The sequence below is a fragment of the Microcebus murinus genome, chromosome 10, assembly GCF_040939455.1.
Source record: "Microcebus murinus isolate Inina chromosome 10, M.murinus_Inina_mat1.0, whole genome shotgun sequence".
NCBI classification, from domain to species: Eukaryota; Metazoa; Chordata; class Mammalia; order Primates; family Cheirogaleidae; genus Microcebus; species Microcebus murinus.
In genome coordinates this window covers 21,704,677-21,720,196 of record NC_134113.1, presented here as the reverse complement: position 1 = coordinate 21,720,196, position 15,520 = coordinate 21,704,677, and the positions used below count along the sequence as shown (strand labels likewise).

General features: G+C 41.8%; 1 protein-coding gene and 1 pseudogene across 11 annotated transcripts in view; both read right to left on the bottom strand.

Annotated features, from left to right (window-relative positions):
* Window positions 1-15,520, bottom strand: part of ANKS1B (ankyrin repeat and sterile alpha motif domain containing 1B) — a 1,022,908-nt gene that overhangs the window by 158,662 nt on the left and 848,726 nt on the right. The window lies entirely within an intron of this gene.
* LOC105883949 (nucleophosmin pseudogene) lies at window positions 11,585-12,511 on the bottom strand (annotated as a pseudogene).

The window sequence follows — 15,520 nt, the reverse complement described above, 5'->3', positions numbered from 1 at the left end:
TTGAGTGTTAATAAATGTGAGTAGTAACTACTAAAGGAAGGAAATTAATATGATTTTGTATAATCACTTCAATGACCCTTTGATGTAGAAATTAGTCTCTCCAGTTTACTGATGAGGTACACTTGGCTCAGAGAGGCTAAGAAACTTGCCTGATGTCACACAGCTACTAAGTGGCAAAACAGAGCTACAGATCCATGCTCAATACACAATACCTTCCTGGTCCATGAAACATTAGTGGACCACCTAGAGTTTTGATGTCATTTAAACCAGGCATTACTCATATACATATATTTAAAAACCTCAATGAAATCAGGAGGATAAGACAAATTGACTTTAAGCATTCCTAGGCAACAAAAAGTAGAAATGGAATGGAGAACAAGAATATAAGAAAAATATATATAACATAACTTGCCATTCCTTAGATAGCTGTAGGATCATACTGATTTTAGTTCTTGCACTGTACTGACACCAAAAAAAGAAAGTGTGCCAGGTAGATGCAATCCATTGTGCAAGAAAAGGCTGCCTCAAATGTGTCTAAGGGCATGGTTCTTCCTTCAGCCAAGTCAAGTCCAAAGGAACACATGAATAATTGGCTTCAGCTACCCTTTAAGCAAGTGCCAGCTCTCTCTGCTCAGGTTGATACATCTCCAAACCTCAGGGAGCCGGGAATCAGCTGCCAGCAGCCAATGGGCTTCGGAGCATTCATAACCAGACCAGGTGCTGATCCATCAAGCTAATTAGCAGCCTGTGGGCCACGGTTAGCTGGGAAGGTGGAGGTTTTTAACTCTTCTGCTGACAGACTCTGAGCCTATCTGTACTTTTTAAACAACATTCCATCAGTAAAATCACAGAGTAAAAAGCATTTAGAATTCAAATGGAAGGAGGCTAAAGGGAAATGTAGGTTTTGCTTTAAATAAGACAAGAGAAACTAACAAAACAAAGGCAGTGAACTTTGACTTACAAATACATTAATACATATATATGTGTACGGATGTATATGTACACATCCCATTCTATAGTTCTTTATTTTACTTAGCATAGTCCATTTTAAAATCCCACACCACACCTCATCTGACCTCATGACCACAGAGTGGACATTCAATAAATATTTGCTCTTGTTAATGATATAACAATACTTAAAACAGAAATAATAAGCAAGAGAAGGCAATGGGACTCCATTACAAGGAGCACAAAGGAATTACAAAGGAGCAAGATATCTAGCTTGTTGGCACCTGAAATGTATGTAATTATCAGGCTTCCAAAAGAGCAAACAGAATTAGCTTCTATGAAATATATACAGAACATGTTGAAAGTTCAGAAAAATTAAAAAAAATGTACTTAACTTACTTAAATCAGGGTATGAAGGAGATAGAACACATCAGAAACAGTATCACTGCAAATTACCAGACTTATAAACCAATATGCAGATCAGAAGAGGAAAGAATCCAGTGAATTTTAGTAAATTTGTAGAAACTTGTTGTACACAGTGCATTTAAAATTAGTTGTAATGTGAAATAGAATCAACAATCGATGAAGCCAACACCATTCCAAATGTCTTCATTGACATAAGAGAAGCATTCTACAGCCAATTTGTTCAATATTTATGACTTTAGTGTTTGTTTTGTGTATCGCAGATCCAATACGCTCCAAGGGAGCAATGCCAACATATGATCCAGAGATATGAAATAACAAAGAAGCATCCTAGTTCTTAAAGTAGCCAAATCTGAAAATCATAGGAAATGGCAAGGCAGGATACTGGCAGAAGTTCTTAAAGCACAGAGGTAACATTTATGGAGATGTCTGCACGGGCTCTCTGTCAACATATGGAGAACTGAGGAAGGGCTACGGGATTTCAATGACAAGCCCATCACCACCATCTGGAGATAAAAATCCTGCAGTAGGTTTTCTTTTTCCTCCCTTAAACTATGATATCTTACTGATGAACTTTATATTAGTGACAAGGTCCTAAGCAAAGTTCCCTTGGACTACTTAGTATAAAATGATTTACTGCTTGATTATGGGGTTAGAAAATAAATTTATGCCTCAGCAAGGAATAGCTGCTGTCATTGTATTTGTAGAATACAGGTGTCAAGATGATGAAACTGAGATGATTCCAGAGTCTTCAGGGATCTAAAGAAAGTGCTATACAGCCCAAGGAGGTTTGGATATACCGGCTGTAATGTAAACTCTACTGCCCCGAGAAACCAATCTACATGTTGAGATTATGAGCACAAATCTTTTTCCAAATATTTACTGAGTAAAAACATAGTGAGTGGTTCCTTAGGGAATGCAGGGGCATGAATTGGATTATTTTTGCTCTAAGAAATTAATGCACTACTCTGGACTACAATCAATTTAGGGATTGTGGTCTTTCAAACAGACGATAGCTAGTGATTGAGTGTCAATGAGCCATTGGATTCATGCCAAACGGTAATTCTCCATAGTGCTTTCCATTGTCTGGTATGTGCAAGGTAGATGATGTCATAAGTCTTTTCTATGCCTCCAGGTATGCTGGTCCTGTTACTGCCCTAGCAAAGCAACTCCCCTACCTCCTGCCCACCTCCACAAACTGTCTCCCTATGGCTTGCTCAGAGCTGACTCCCAAGATCTTCCTGCCTAAGTCATTTATTACTAGCAAAGGAAGAAACAAGCATGTGTCCCTGACTTTGTCTACCTTTCTAGCCTCAACTCCAGTCTCTCCTTAGCTGACCCTCTGATAGACCCCTGGGGATGCTCTGACTCGGTGCCTTTGCCTGTGGGACTCTCTTTGCCCTTCATATCCCTTAATCAGTTCTCTGTCTGGAAAACTGTTCTTTCCTGTGTTATCTCCTCCTGAAGGGGCTCCTCCATAATGACAGCAAACACATAGCACTTGCTTGATACCAGGTACACTTCTAAATGCTTTATTAAATGTACTCAATTCTCACCAGAACCCTTTGAAGTAGGTACTATTATATTAAGTCTCCATTTCAGACACAAAGAAACTGAAAGGCAGAGTTAAGAGATTTGCTCAGGGCCACTGGGTAAGTGGCAGCGCTGAGGTTATGAACCAAGGTAGTCTGGCTCCAGAGTGAGTGTTCTTACTCTGAGCGTAGTGATCCCTGGACCTAAGCACACGCCACGGGAGAACTAGCTGCACTGCATTGTCATCATGTTCATAACTCTACTCTTATTCTGTGCCCTCCGCCTGCAACTAATCCATCAACACTCAGCCCAGGCATCATTTTCTTTTCCCATAAGCCTTCCCGATCCTGCTCCTCCAATCTGGGGGAGGCGAATCTTCCATTGCCCACCCTACGCCTCTCTGTGCTAGAGCCCTTGTTACGCCACGTGTGTGTTCAACTGCCTGTCTCCGTTATCCATCTGTGAACTCCGAAGTTTGGAAGGCAGGATGGTCTCAAATGTTATGGCACAGTGCCTGGCTAGACAGATGCTGCTTAATAAATATTTGTCTGTGTGATGGATGGACGCTGGTGCAGAGAAGTCTTCCTTTTGCAACTCTGGTTTCCGGCTTTTACAAGGAGATTAAGAACAAAAGGGATTCCGTCCCAAATCCTGGGAGAATCATGACAAATGCCTAGCTCCAGTTCAGAAAGAAGCAAGACTATTTATAGCTCAGGGACTCACCATTGAATGACCTGGACTTAATTTTTCCTCATGACCCAGATTTGTAGAACGTTAGACTGAAAGTGCCCTTGGAGATTATTTGGTCCAGGTATTGCATGCTTGGTGGCCTAGAGATTTTTTTTTTATTTGACACTTATTATTACTTGTTTCTATTTTTATTAGAATACCTTGAAGCAGGACATCTACTCTTTATTTCTCCACATTCTACACCACATCTTATCATTATAGACCACTTCACTCATTTGTATCATCCGTCTATCCTTCAAATCATTTTGAGTATGAAATGTCTGATTTAGTCTGACTCATTTTTTGTCTTCTTTTACAACAAAGCTCCTCAAGTGAGTACTTTAGGGTCTCCAAATTTCTCATTAACTCATTCCAATCAGGCGTTCATCTCACCTTCTATCGATGTGTTAAGATGACCAGTGACCGTCATCTTGCTAAATCCAGCTCCTTTAAGTTTTGACCTAAGCCCAGTCCTCCCCACTGCTTAGGTCCACACTCTCCTGTTTTTCCCCCTACTTTTCTGGGCTCTCCTCCTATGTTTCCCTCACTGACTCCTCCTCATATCCTTGACCTCGCAATGTTGGACACCCCAAGGTGCAGCCCTCGCACACATCTTTTCTCGATCTGCCTCTGCTCCCCTGGTAATCTTGTACAGCTTAATGACTTCAAATGCTGTCAACCCATTGACACTTCCTCAATGCTCCTCTCCAGCTCACATGCTTATCTAGTGGACCTGTCAAACTTAATATATCCCAGAACAAACTCCCAATTTCCAGCCTAAACCCACTCTTCTTACTGTCTTACTCATCTCCGTTAAGGCTACATCCAGCCTGCCAGTTGCTCAGGTAGAATCTGTGTGCTCATCCCTCGCCGTTCCTTTCTATCACATGCCACGTCCCCGTTCTCAAAATCCCTTCTCTACTCTAATCCTTTAGTGTCTCCAGTTCTTTTAGAGTAAAAGTCAAAGAAAATCTTTATAGTGGTCTCTAGAGCCTTGATATTCTATCTCCTACCCTTTCTTCCTTCCCTACCTTTATCTCTCTTGTCCCCTACCTGTCACCATCCTCCCTATGCCCCACTCACCTCCCTGCTGATGGTTGAAGGCCTCAGGTGTGATCACCTCAGGGTCTTTGTGTTTGCTGTTCCTTCTACCTGGGACATGCCACCCCACCCTTCCCCCATGTCCTTCATGACCACTCAAATGAACCCTCTTCTTGAGGCTATCCTTGGCCACCTTTAGTATGGACTCCCCTATGCCAGGATGATTTGTCACCACTACCTCTCTCTGCTTTACTTTTCTCTAAAACACGTTATCATCCTCTAACATACTATATATTTTACTTAATTATCTTGTTTGTCTATCTATACTAGAATGTGAGCTCAATAAGGTAGGCATTTTTGTCTTCCTTGTTCACTGCTATATCCTCAACATCAGAGTAAGGGCTAAAAACTTGTAATGGGTTGAATTTTGCCTCCCTACCCCTATTCATATGTTGAAGTCCCCGGGACCTTATCTGAAAATAGGGTCATTGCAGACGTAATTAGTTAAGATAAGGTCATAGAGGAGTGGGGCGGGGCCCTAATACAGCATGACTGGTGTCCTTATAAAAAGAATGCCATGTGAAGAGATGGAAAGACGATGTGAGGATGAGAGCCACCGACAAGCCAGGGAGACAGGGCTGGAGCAGATCCCTCCCTCACAGCCCTCAGAAGGAACTGACCCCGGGAGCTAACACCTCCCAGAACTTCCAGCCTCCAGAACTTTGAGACCATTAATTGCTGTTGCCTGGACCCCCCACCCCAGCTGTGATACTTTGTTCCGGCAGCCCCAGCAAACTAACACTCGAAAACCATTCTCAAGAAAAATGTACGGGTGAATGAATGAGTGAATTAATTTTTTTTTTTTTAGTGAAGAAAGTGAAGCCTAGTGAATGAAGCTGAGTAACTTGCCAGGAACACACAGTGGTGACCTGGCAGAACCAAGACTCGATCCAGCTTTCTTACCTCCCCACCTGTGTCGCAGGCACTGCACCTAAAGGCAGCGTCAGCCCGTCTCACGCACGCCCAGCAGGGCTGTGCTGAGGGTGGGGGGCTCTCCGCAGCCCTGTCACCGTCTCTTGGGTCTTGCCTGTCCCGCCTTCCTGCTTACCATTCCTTCCACCATACCCTGGGCACGTCATGGCTGTACGGTTATGGACGTATGTTTGCTGAGGGTTCTGATTTCCTCTCAGAGGAAAACCACGTGTTCGACTCTTCCATTATTCAGGAAGTAATAAAAGGCATAGTCATAACATACAGGAGAAAAGAATGATTCACTGCTGAGCCACTGAGCCACAGGGAGCAATCCAAGGTTTGGAGTAGACAGTTCGGCTAAGCTCAGTCACGATGATGTCACCGCGGAATACACAAATACCTCAGTGGGCTGATTCAAAAGAACATCACAATTAAATCAGCTTGCTGCTGAGCGCTGAGCGTCTGTGAGGAGCTGTTCTCCATTCTGACAGCCACGTTTAAGCAGGTGGCAGGAGGCCGCGGTCTCTCCAATTTACTTCCATGCAGGAAGAAATGATTTCCAAGTGCGACAGAGTAAGTGAACGTCGCTCACATCCGAAAGATGTCATACATGTTCGGGCGCTCACCAAACGGATCAGGAACAGTGTTTTTCTTTTCAGAATGGAATTACAGTATGACACTGGGCATGACGAGAGCCATCAGGGGTGATATTCAAAATATTTAACAAAACACTGACAGCATAGGTCATCAACAGCCCACACGGCCTTACCAGTGCTCAGTGGTTGAACGCAGTCCTGGTGAAACTCACTTGGCAGGATGGCCCTAACCTTTCTGCCCCCTGGGTTTGCTTCTCCATTGCAGGGTGAGACACCAGCATTCATTTCTGCATGTTGTTATGCAGATTAAAAAAGGACGTCTGTGACAATTCCTGGTCGCATCACGTTCTCGATAACAGCAAATCTTTTTATGCCTTTGTTACATGCCAGATATTGGCAAATGCTCATTTGCTTAACCCCTACAACAACCCCAGCATTCAACTACTGTTGTTGCCATTTTCCAGATGGAGAAACTGATGTAGAGAGGGGCCGAGCCACTTCCTCAGTGTCACACAGCGACCAAGTGGCAGGGGCCCAATCCCCACCCTACACTACCCTCGGGAAACGCCCCTCTATCCCACGCTGTGCTCCAGAGAGCCAGTGTCCCTGCAAACCCGTCTCATTGACTGAAGGTCCCGGTGGAGAGGACGTCACTGGCTGGTCTTTCTCTCTACATCTGCTCAATTTCCATTTTCATGAGGACAGAAGACAAAAATAGCCAAACTAATACAAGAGGTAAGAGCACAAGTTTGGAAGGCTTTTGTTTTGTTTTTTATTTTGTATCAGCTGAACTACTCTAAGAATTCGGGGTAAATTTATCCCCATTTATGAATCTCATGATAACAAAAATGCCCCACCAGCTCTGAGACCAGTGAGTAGCCCATCCCTGGGGACCACTTAGTGCAGCAAATCCTGCATGAACGAAGGAGGGGTGGGACTGGGAGAAGGCGGAGGGAGGGAGGCAAAGAATGAACATTTGTTGGGCAGCTACTTCACTCCAGGCATCACACCACATGCTCGACCTTCATGATTTCCTTTAATTCTTATAACAATGCAATCATTTCGCAAACATGTATTGAGTGCCAGGCGCAATAAGAGGGGTTGGGGTTCCAAAATTAAGCAAATCATGGTCCCTGCTCTTTTAAGTAAAGTGGATAAAATAAGCAGAGAAGCTATTTGAGTTCAATGTGATATGATTTTGATATGAGTCTATGCAGGCAGTAGAACTACACTGTTCAAACCGAGATGGTACCTGCCATGTCTATAGTTCCCACATAAATGACTACTTCCTGCCCAGCTGCTGTGTTTTGGGATAGTGGATACACCACTTTTCTTCCCCATTGCACCCCGACCAGCCCCTTCACAGAGGTGGTGGCCAACTGGCTAGAGGAGTGAGATTCTCTCCCTTAGAGTTTCCATGTGGAAGTAGGGAGAGAATCAGGTAATTGGTTGTAGGGACAGAAACTAAGAACCTGATCAAAAATGAGTGATGTGCTGGAGTGAAGGGAGGCCAGGTAGGATCAAGCACAAGCAGAAGTTATAAATAAGCAGAAGCTATAAATAAACAGAAGCTACCAGCCACAGAAGATGTTGAGTGGTACATGAGGAAGCTATTGATAGTTGGTAGCATAAAGAGAAATGCATAGAAGCAGAGGATACTCTAAGGTATGCTCTACAATTTATTTAACCATCTCCCTAATGTTAGGTCATTTTCATTTTTTCCCCTGAATTACAAGGAATCCTATGATGAATATCCTTGTACATAATATTTGTGGCATTCTATAAAAAAGACATCTGCACTCGAATGTTTATAGCAGCACAATTTACAATTGCAAATATATGGAAACAACCCAAGTGCCCATCAACACATGAGTGGATTAATAAAGTGTGGTATGTGTATACCATGGTGTACTATTCAGCCATAAAAATGGTGAACTAAACCTCTTGTATTATCCTGGATAGCCCATTCTTCTAAGTGAAGGATCACAGAATGGAAAAACAAATACCATGAGTACTCACCATTAAATTGGAACTAATTGATCAACACTTAAGTGTGCACATTTGGAAGTAACATTCATCGGGTGTTGGGCAGGTAGGGGGGCAGTAAGGAAGGGATGGGTAAATTCACACCTAACAGGTGCAATGCGCTCTGTCTGGGAGATTGGAACATTTGTAGCTTTGACTCAGGTGGTAGAAAGGCAATTTATGTAATCAAAGCATTTGTCCCCCTGTAATATTCTGAAATAAAAAAAAATGTAGCATTTTTGGATTAAAGCATATGCACATTTTAAAGCTCTTGAGACAAGTATCCATCTCTATTTCCTGGAAGATAGTACTGATTTTCCACTCCCTTCAGTATTGTTTGAGAGGGTCTATTTCAACACGTTGTCTCAATACTGACTCTTGGTCAGTCAAATAGGGAAAGGTAGTAGCTATAATTTTTATCTTAATTGTTTGCATATTTTTCATATGTTATGGGACATTTGTATTTCTTCTTCTGTGACTTGAACTTGTTCATGTCTTTTGCCCTTTTGCCTGTTGGACCATTTATTCTTTTCTTTTTGATTTCTAAAGAAATCAATAAGATTTATATAAGAAGATCAATGCTCATTGACATATTTTGCAAGTACTTCCTCATATTTCGCTGTTTTGCCTTTTAATTTTTATTTGAGGCACAGAAGTTTTATATTTTTCAATATTATTGATATTTTCCTTTGTAATTTATCTCAAAGGTTTTATTTTTGCTGAAAAAATCTTTTTCTACTTTCTAGATTAGGAAAATACTTGGCTCTATTTTTTTTTCTACCTTCAGAAAATGTGTTTGCTTTTACATTTAACTCTTCTGTTCACTTAGAATTTATATCAGTGTATTGAATCTTGATGAAGGAAGATTTTGTACAAAATAAAAAAGTAAGATTTTTGTGATCCTCCAGAAAAAAATCTAATCTGTGTTAATGCTTGTTCCCCATTAGAATCAACCGCCAATGCCTTCCAATAACAAGTGCAATTAATGGAGCACACACAGACCCATTTAAGTCCGTAATGAGGGAAAGCATATGACCAAGGGTGAGGATGTCATCATTTGTGTGCTCTGTACAGAACCTACTCGTACTAAACGAAAATTATGGTTACTGAATAACTCAATTACTTAAAGTCTTACAAGGAGTCAGCTGCCCTCAATTCTTAAGCTGGACCTGATTGTACTGATTCACAATGGGACACTTAGACACCCTAGACCTCCTTGACCCCAGCACCCACTTCCCAGTTACCTGTCTTTCAAAACTATCTAATTAAATTTCTTTCTTTTTTTTTTTTAAAAAAAGAACATTCTGTCACTGGGGGAAATTTTTTCTTTTCTTTTTAAATTTGTATTTATTTATAACCCCAGGCACTTCAGCTTTATATTTTCATAGGGTCTCTTTCAAAATGTGATGATTGAATGGAAGCTGTGAGGTGGGGAAAGTAGTTTGGCTGTAATTCCAAAAGTCTGCAATTGTGAGTGGATAGAATGCACCAGCAAGTTCCAAAGGAGGGTAGAACACAGGGGAACACTCTCAAGAGTGGCCACGCTCTACTTTCCATTTCGACAACTTCAGGAATTGGAAGAAATCCACCAACTCAATACCTGACTCTCTGAAAGTGATGCCGTGTTAGTTTACTAGGGCTGCCATGATGAAGTACCATGAGCTGAATGGTTTATCTATCTATCTATCTATCTATCTATCTATCTATCTATCTATCTATTTAATTTTTTTTTGGAGACAGAGTCTCGCTTTGTTGCCCAGGCTAGAGTGAGTGCCATGGCATCAGCCTAGCTCACAACAACCTCAAACTCCTGGGCTCAAGCAATCCTGCTGCCTCAGCCTCCCTAGTAGCTGGGACTACAGGCATGCGCCACCATGCCCGGCTAATTTTTTCTATATATATCAGTTGGCCAATTAATTTCTTTCTATTTATAGTAGAGATGGGGGTCTTGCTCTTGCTCAGGCTGGTTTCAAACTCCTGACTTTGAGCAATCCACCGGCCTTGGTCTCCCAGAGTGCTAGGATTACAGGCATGAGCCACCGCACCTGGCCAGAGCTGAATGGTTTAAACAACAGAAATTTATTGTCTCACAGTTCTAGGGGCTGGAAGTCCAAGATGGCAGGGTTGGGGTGAAAATCTGTTCCATGTCTCTTGCCCAACTTGTGGTGGTTTGATGGCGATCTTTGGCATTCCTGAGCTTGTAGAAACATGACCTCAAGTTCTGTATTCATCTTCACATGGCTTTCTCTGTGTGTGTGTGTGTATATCTCTATCCACATTGTCCCTTTTTATAAGAACACCAGTCATGTAGGAGTAGGGTCCACCCTAATGAACTCATTTTAACTCAATTACCTCTGTAAAGACTCTGTCCACTGGGGATTAGGACTTCAACATATGAATATTGGGGGAACACAATTCAATCCAAAATAGATGAGTAATACTGTAGATATTGTGTCAATTACTCTGATGTAATGGATAGAGTATGGGTATCTCATCAGACAAACTGGGTTTCAATCCTGACTATTATTAGGCTTAGAACATTGGGAAACCTCCCTGAACTTATTTCTTTAACTATAAAAAGAAAAAAAGAAGTGAGTTAAGGTAAAGATTTATCCATCAGTTCAACAAAGAACTGTTCCCCTAGGGGTCAGTTGTGTATAAAATGCCTAATACATAATATACATTCAACATGTGTTACTTATCTTTCCCTATACATGCTTGTATTATTAGACTACTCTGAGGATAATGTTGCTAATGGAAGTATTAGTCAATGAAATTAAAATGTAATAGAAGTTTTTTTCTTAAATGGCTTTTATTAATCCTATATCAGGATGTTTTTCTATGTTTATGATATAACCATTTAAATTTGACAGGCTTTGGGAGTATTACAGATTTGTTACATTGTTTTGTTTCCCCACCATTTCCATGTCTGACCACTGCTACTAGTATGTCCTATCATAACATTCATACATATTTAAAACCAACAAAAGGAGGAGTCCCATCTTTAAAAACTAAACAAGCATTTGGAAAACACATCCTTGGCAATGGACCCTAGACAACATTTATCAAACACGGGAGGGAAAGTTCTCACTCTCTTATAAAAAGGACAGCCAGATATCAACTGTTACAAAAATGAAATAAGATGGAAAATTTAACAAACTGTTTAAACTATTTTCTTAAAGAGATTTCCTCTACTGCCAGAGATCTTGAAGCTTGAATAGCCTCCTGGTCAGTCATCTGGAAGCAATTCTTCACATAATCAATGAACTTGGCTTCCATTTTGGGAAGGAAACCACCTTTTTCTATACTTCCTTGCATTTTTGCTTTTTTTTTTTTTTTTTTTGAGACAGTCTCGCTCTGTCATCTGGGCTATCCTAGCTCATAGCAACCTCAAACTCCTGGGCTCAAGCGATCCTCCTGCCTTAGCATGTGAATTACCTGGGATTACAGGCGTGTGCCACCATGCCTGGCTAATTTTTTCTATTTTTAGTAGAGATGGGATCTTTCTCTTGCTCAGGCTAGTCTCGAACTCCTGGCCTCAAGCAATTCTCTGACTCAGCCTCCCAGAGTGCTAGGATTACAGATGTGAGCCACCTTGCCTGGCCCATTTTTGCTTTAATGTCTTCTACAGAACTAGGCCCTGTTGGCGTTTTAGGCATTTTTTATCCTGTTTTTTGAATGATTCTTGACTTTTTGATGTTGGCATTGGTGGTTTCGAATCTTTTCCATTCTGGTTTGTGCATTTTTGGCTGGAGTATCTCGTCTGGATTTCTTTACTGGAGTTTTTCCTCAGTTTCCTCCTCCTTCTCATCTTCATCATCATCATCTACATCAGCAGCACGTTTTGCTTTTTTCTGTGGAACCGTACTACCATTCCCAGAGACAGATCACTTTCCAGATCTACTCAAAAATTTCACATCCTCCTCTTCATCTTCTGACCCCGAATCTTACTCCACTGCTACTAAGTGCCGCCTACTAATATGCGCAGCCCCGCACCACACTTCAACCCTAAGACCACGAGTGGTATTACTGCAAAGCCTCCAAAGGAAATCACTGGCTGCACTGTGTCAAAGTTGCCAGTGTTACCTGATTTGGACTGCCTTCCTAATTCATTGTCTCTGCTTCAACAATGTGCAATGCATCCTTTGCCCCAGCCCCTAAATTGACTGTTCTTAAAGATAACTGGTGCTCATTTTCATCATTATCCACTACAAAGTGATGATCTTTGATGGCCTTTAGTTCACAACCTCAGGCCCCAGGCTTTTCAGGCCGCTCCTCCCTCCCATCTGTTTATACCACCAGTTCCCCTTGGGACCTCTCTCCCTTAGGATCCGGGGATCCAGCAGTTCACTCCCACCCCCTCAGGCCTCCAGCCTGCTTCTTAAGCGTTCTCCACCAGCCCAGGTCTCAGCTGGATTTCTGCCCTCCCACCCCAGCACAAAGCCACCAGGCTCTGCTCAGCCTTGCTCCATGTACCAACCCCCACCAAGCAGTTACCAAAAAGCTTTTTTCTTAATACAGATGAAACTTTAAATATAATTGGTTTATGTGAACCTATGCTTACTCTTTGGAATCTGTAATTCCCTTTGAAACCAAGTAAAAAACTGTGAATCAATACTTCAAAGGATTGTAATATTTCACAGTTCACTAAATGTGATATATATATATATTTTGAGACAGAGTCTCGCTTTGTTGCCCAGGCTAGAGTGAGTGCTGTGGCGTCAGCCTAGCTCACAGCAACCTCAAACTCCTGGGCTCAAGCGATCCTCCTGCCTCAGCCTCCCGAGTAGCTGGGACTACAGGCATGCACTACCATGCCTGGCTCATTTTTTTCTATATATATGAGTTGGCCAATTAATTTCTTTCTATTTATAGTAGAGATGGGGTCTCCCTCTTGCTCAGGCCGGTTTCGAACTCCTGAGCTCCAGCAATCTGCCAGCCTCAGCCTCCCAGAGTAAATGTGATATTTTATTCACTGGACCATGTTTCCTACAATATTTCATTAAAAAGAAGTATCTCGGTTGATTCTCCATGGTAGGCTGGGAAATCTGGCAGGTAGAAAACTCTTTGTTTAGATCCTTCTCAAACTCTCTTCTGGCCAGGCCTTGGCCTTTCCTGGGAGCAGAGAATCATAGTCTCCCTGCAAGAGGCTTCTTAAGAGAATCTCTGAGGCAGTGGATTTTAAACTTTTAAAAATTAGTGTTAACTTTTACAGTGGGGTGCTCTTTTCCCAAATAAATCATACACAAACTCCCATGTTTCTGGTAATGCAGGGTGGAGATAAAATTTAGTCCGATTTCCCTGTACTTAGAGTGGGTTGTGCCCAAGGCATATCTGCAGTGTTCCAGGGCTCATTGGAACAGTTTGGAAGTCACTGCGTTAGGGAACTCAGTCTGTAGAGGAAATGAGGCACCTTGCTAATGAGGCACCTTAGCAAGAGGCACCTTGCTAAGCAGGTCTTCTACACCCTACCTGATTTCATAAAGTAAGAATCACAGGAGGTATCCCTCAAGGAAGAGAAAGGAAACCCTATTAGTACATATATCCTGTGGCTCGCCCAGAAGTTCCAGCATACAGTGATTTCTGATGACCACATACAGATTGCTTTTCCATTAGGAGACAGAATTTAGTTTTAGAAACTGACATTAGGCCACTCACATGCCAGTTTCTCTAGGGAGCATTCACTGATTACATAAAGTATATGGTGACGCACCTGCTTTTACTTCCATAGCTACTATTGTTGCACCAATCTTACATTTGAATTATAATTACCAGTTTTGCTTACTAGTTGAATCCTCCAGTAAGAAAACTCATTGAGGTTGGGGGCCATGTCTTTTTCATTTTTATACCTGCAGAGCCTAGTCCAGTAGCTGAATAGTAATAATAATGATGATGATGATGTTATTATCTCAAAAACAACTAGCATTTGTTAAGCATTTATTAAGTGCCAGACACTGTTCTAAGTTGTTCATATATGGTATCTTATTTAATCCTCACACAACTGAAGGAAGTAGAATCTGTGACCAGCTCCCCATTTCACAGATGAGAAAATGCGGCACAGAGAGGTAGGGTAGGGTGACTTGCCCTGAGGTCATGCAGCTAAGAAGTGGAGGAGCTAGATTTCAAACCCAGGCATCCTGATTTTCTTACTGTGCCACATAACATAATTCAATGCTACTTTTTGTGAACACCCCATGTGCCACATACTGTTCTGGGCACTGAGTATATGTGGTGATCAAAACAAAGACATCGTTCGTGTGGAATTTATGCAGTGAGATGCTCTCTAAATATGCGCACAGAAAATATTTGCTAAATGAGTGAATTAAAAGGTTGTATTTCTATTTTTCCTCCCACTTTACAGATGAGGTGACTGAGTCTCAGAGAGGCAAGGAAGTCTTCCAGGGTAACATGACTAATCCTCTGTAGAACCCGATGCAAACTCAATTTTGTAATCTCTGATCCCTCGCTTTCAAGTGAAGCTGCCTAAACCATCCATAGCAGTCCCCATTACTGGGTGGGTTCTATTTTAAGAAGATTCTCAGGGATAGAGATTTCATAGCATCTGCTTTGCCCCTCTCCAAACTTTTGCTTTTACTAAATCTGTTTCTTCCTGTTTGATAGTCTGTGGTCTGCAACTTCCTTACAGCAACTTTTAATATATGCACTCACGTGTCCCAAGTGGATGAATGAAAGTGGTTGTGTGATGCGTGCTGGGAAACACAGTGGGATACAGCGTGCCTCTGCCTGCCTACTCTGTTTTAGCTTCCCTGCAAGTTTCACGTCTTGAAGAACAGAAAAAATAAGGCTGCACTGTTTGCTCAGATTGTTTGAAGAAGGCACTTTTTCAGATGCGTTCCAAAGACCGGGCATCTAGATCTGAATCAAACTGCCAGTTGTTGGTTGAGGGTGAGCGTGGAGATGTCTCTACTCCAAAAAGCCAAAATCTTAACTGAGCACACAGAACAGTTTACAAGTCCTGGTCCAGTGACCTCATCAACTGCTTGCAGCCAGAAGCAGCTGGCTGACTTATATTGAACTCTCCCTAGAGTTGTATCTTCCAATCATTGATCCCAATGCATATCTTATTCCTGAAAATTTGCTGTTTTACTAAGTGCTAAGTAAATTAAATGCCAGAAGAGCTAATGAGCAATTTCATTAGGTGGTAGATGCTAAGGCTGGAAGCAAGTTAATACAAACTTCAATTTTCAAACGAGATCCAATAAGGCATATATAATTTATGTGGCTATTACAGG